Genomic DNA, 4952 nt, shown 5'->3' with positions numbered 1-4952 from the left:
ATGTTAAGTTCAGGACTTTATTTATACACACACACACACACACACACACACACATATATGTTAAGTTCAGGACTTTTATATACATATAAGTCCTGCACTAAACAACAGAAGTCCTGGTGTGGCACTGTACGTTAATGCTGTGCTGAACTGGAAGTTGGTTTGAACTGCAAAGTCAGCGGTTCAAACTCACCAGTCCCACCTAGGAAAACCAATACAGGGTTGCTATGGGTTGGAATTTACACGAAGGCACGTAACAACAATATATACCAAGAATCGCTGACTTTTCGGTTTAAACTGACCTTACAGTCCAGCACATTAGCCAGCAGTACCACCCCAGTGGCACTGTGGGTTAATGTGTGGGTCTTCAAATTTGGCTTGAACCTCAAGCTTACCAGCTGCTCCTCAGAAACCCCATACAGGGTTCCTATGAGTCAGGACTGATTCTACAGTACTTAACAACTATATATATGTAGATAGATAGATAGATAGATAGATAGATAGATAGATAGATAGATAGAGATACAGATATATATTTACAAAAATAATTTATTTCCAAAATAAATACAAGTGTCAGTGGAATCTTTCATGCTGCATTACAATTGTTTCTTAATCAACTGGCAAGGATTGTTGTTGTTCTTACTAATTGCTGTTGAGTTGGTTTGTATAGCAACCCTGCACAGGGTTTCTGAGAAATGACTGGTGGGTTTTAAACTGCCAATATTATTGCTAGAAGTCCAGTGCTTATTGCATGGTGCCACATCAGGAATCCAGAAACAACAACAAAAAAGCAACAACAACAAAACAAATCCATTGCCATCAATATATATATACACTATATAGGGTTTCTGAGACTACATTTTTACAGGAAAAGACAGCCTCATCTTTCTTCTGTTGGATTTGAACTACGAACCTTGTGGTTTGCAGTCTAATGTCTAACCCATAATGCCATTAAGACTCCTGAGATAATACAAGGGTTCACACATCCAGAAATGAACTAAGCATCGCCTTTAGACCAAATGAATAGTATATTTTGGATATGTTTGTGGTATTGCTTTTCAAATGTGTGCATAACCCTTTTTGCAAAACTGCTATTGTCTTTAGTTGCTCAAGTCTACTCCAACTCATGGCAACCTTATATAAACAATGAAACACTGCCTGGCCTTGTGCCATCTTTATGATTCTTAGTATGTTTAAATCCCTTGTTGTCACAACTGTTGTAATGTGTAGGGGGCACTCCTCTTCTAACATTACCCCAAATAATATATTGCTGTGATCCATAAGGTTTTCATTGACTAATTCTCAGAAGCAGATTACCAGACATTTCTTCCTAGACTGTCTCAGTTTGGAAGTACCACCAAAACTTGGTCACCATGGGGAACCTGCTGTTATTTGAAATGCCAGTTGTATAAATTCAAGCATCATTGCAACATGCACGTCACTACAGTATGGCAAACTTGCAGATGGGTGGTGGCTTGTTGAAACTATAATTGAATTGATTATAATTTTCTTATTGTGCTTTTTCCAACCAATGAATAATATATTATAAATGTATGCCTATTATCTTGGTGATCATGGAAAAATTTTGCTAGTAAAATGGAGTCCTGGTAGTTGGAATATTGGGAACACCTTCTGCACTGTTCAGAAATCCAAAATGAACAACTCTTTAGAGTTGGAAAAATTTATGAGTTATTTATGTATAGTAGTTTGAATTTGCTATTTTTTGTTATGAAATGTCTATAAAAAACCATTTAATCTCATAATGGTATATATCCTCTAACTTAAGTTGAAATAATTTATTTAGAAACAAAAGAAATCTTACATTGTTAATAAAGACAAAAATGCAATTAAAATCTTAGCCTCATTTGAGTTACTTTAGAAAAAAATCCTGGCTCAGAAACTGGTTTGGTATAAGAAGCTGCTGGTCTGCACATGCAAAGTAAATTATTATTATATTAAAAATTACAGTTACTAGAACATTTGTTTCTCATCTGGCATCAAATAGTTTAATTGCAAGTTGTTTTATGTCATTTGCTGTTGGGGATATGTTTTCCAAAAGATACACAGGAGGTTCATATGTACACACATCTCATTATTTCTCAGTAGGACTCGTGTTTGTGCCACCTACTCATGATTGGAAATGCATACGCTAATGTCTCTGATTTAGGCTTGGACTGGGCTTTTACAACAATGTAATTCTTATTTTACTACATGGTTCTGTAGGCTGTTTCCAATGAGATTCCAAATTTCCAAAAAAACAAACCACCCAACCAAAAACCCTTAATGACTCTCAACAGTTTCTTTGACATATTTAAGCAAAATATTCTGTTCCCTTCAACAAAAAGGCACAAAATTTTGGGTTTGGGTTCGAATTACATTTGACCAGCAGCTGTTTATAAAATTGAGCAGCAGACAGTACAATAAAAACAGATTATATGTGTATTCTCTTTCCTTCCTGGACAGCCTGTCTTATAAATATTTGCTTTTGATATCAGCATAAGAGAAGAGCATAGGCTCTTTCCATAATTTAGAGATGACTTTAGCAAATTGGTAAACTAACTATATGCAGCGGCTCCCCCCCCCACACACAAAACAAACAAACAAAAAAAAACCCATTGATTTCTTTGTTTACTGTTATGAAAAACGTTGGCAAATATTGGCAAATATGTATTTGGTGCTTAAAACAACCTTGTTTGGACCTTTTTTAAAAATGTGCTAAACAAAAGGAGAAAATAGCTCTGCTTTAGGCTTGTCAGACTTTTAGGATTGTTTAATCAAGATCTTAATTTGAGTAAAAGTAGAATATATCTCTGTAAGTATGTAGGATGTCAACAATCTCTGGGGAAAAAAATTGGAGTTTTTGAGTGGTAGACAGAGCATAGTTCCTGGGATTTTCTGATTACAGTTAAAATATGTCAGTGACTTCCTGTTGCTCTTGAGGTTTAGTCCTTAACAGTACTTAGCAGGCTCTAGAGCATCTGATCTGTTCCCAGCACTCCTCACCCATCTCTCAAGGTACTCTGAGTGCTTCTTGGCCTCCACCCCCACAGGCTTCCTTTTGGTTTCTTCTATCTGTGATGCTGCCTCACAACATAGGACTATGAAGTGGGCTTTTAACTTTACCTCCAAGGCTGTCTATGCTTCCTCCTGTACTAATCAGCTTCTACTTTCCTGTATTGGAGTCGTGGTGTGGAACTGTAGGATAAGCGAGGTCGATTTGAACCGCAAGTTCTCTGGCTCAAATTTACCAGCTACTCTTCTGAAACCTTATAAAGGGTCGCTATGTGTTGCAAACAACTTAACAGTACTTAACAATAGCAAACCTTCTTCTATTAAGTTTTTTCCTACCTTACTATTTTGTTCAAATTCCCCATCACAATCTCTTCAGTGCAATATGTGTCTCTCCTGTGTACCAACTATCACAATTGTTATACTAGGTCTAGTCCTAGTTGCTGTGGAGTAGTTGATTCTAACTATAGGATTTCTGAGGCTGTAAGTCTTTATAGGAGTAGACACACTCATCTTTCTCCCTAGGATTGGCTGGTGAGTTTGAACTGAGACCTTGGGATTAGCACACGAGTTGCCTAATCTAATGGAGTCCTGGTTTGGCGCTGTGGGTTAATACGCCAGACTACAAAGCCATTTGAACTGCAAGGTCTGCAGTTCACCAGCTGCTCCTCAGAAACCCTATATAGGGTCAGAATCAGCTCAACAGCACTTAACAAAGACAATAACAACCAGGAATCCTTGAAGAAATTCTGCTGACATTGTTGTTAAGTGCCATTGAATTAATTCTGACAACTCTGTATAGGGTTTCCAAGACTGTAAATCATTATGGGAGCAGAAAGCCTTATCATTTCCCCACAGAATGGCTGGTGGGTTTGAACTGTCAACTTTTCAGTTAGCAGACCATGACTTATCCTACAGTAAATACAAGGACTCCTAGAGTATCTCTGTGGTTGTTGCTGATAAGTGCCGTTGAGTTGGTTCTGACTCAAAGCAACCCTCCTCCATAGGTTTCTAATAGCTGCTAGTGAGTTTGAACCACTGACCTTACTGTTAGCAGTCCATCAGTGCTTATTCCACAGTTCCAAATCTCCAAATGGTCTTAAAACCCCAAACTGAGTAAGCTCCTTGACCATTTGTACCTCCCCAAAACTCCAATATTTGGTTAATATAGGTCATTTCTAATAAATAAGTTCATGAAGCCAGAAGCTCATCTGTTTTTTGGTAGTGTGATAGTGGTGTTTATGTGCCTTAAAGTCAGTTCCCACTCATAGCCAACCTGAATAGGGTTCCTGAGGCTGTAAATCTTTAAAGGAGCAGAAAGACTCATCTTTCTCCCACTAAGTAACTGGTAGATTCCAACTGAGGACCTTGCAGTTAGCAGTCCAACTCATAATTGTTGTTGTTGTTGTTATGTGCTGTCGAGTCGGTTCCGACCCATAGCGACCCTGTACAGGGTTTCCGAGGGTGTAAATCTTTACGGGAGTAGAATGCCTCATCTTTCTCCCGCGGAGCAGCTGATAGTTTCGAACCTCTGACCTTAAGGTTCGCAGCCCGATTCGTAACCACTACGCTACCAGAGCTCCTCCAACTCATAATTATATATTATAAATCAAGATAACATATCAGTAGTGTGCCTGGCAAGTACCCACATATTTACTTAGCTCCAGAAACATTAATAAAATAAACCTCATTTTATGCTCAATATTTCCCTCCCTTGCAATACAGAATACAGGAAGTTAATGCCGAATGTGGGCTAGCCACTGTATTTGTCTACACAGGACATATAAGAACTGATTTATGGTTGCTGTGAGCTGGAATTCACTTGAAGCCACAGTGGATTTAGGGTATGCTTGAAGTTGTCAAGGACTTCATTCTTCTTGGATCAACTATCAACATTCGCGGAAGCAACAGTCAAGAGATCAGACGATGTATTGCATTAGGCAAAT

Source organism: Chrysochloris asiatica, unplaced genomic scaffold, assembly GCF_000296735.1.
Source record: "Chrysochloris asiatica unplaced genomic scaffold, ChrAsi1.0 scaffold00227, whole genome shotgun sequence".
NCBI classification, from domain to species: domain Eukaryota; kingdom Metazoa; phylum Chordata; class Mammalia; order Afrosoricida; family Chrysochloridae; genus Chrysochloris; species Chrysochloris asiatica.
Note: the sequence above shows the minus strand (reverse complement) of the source record.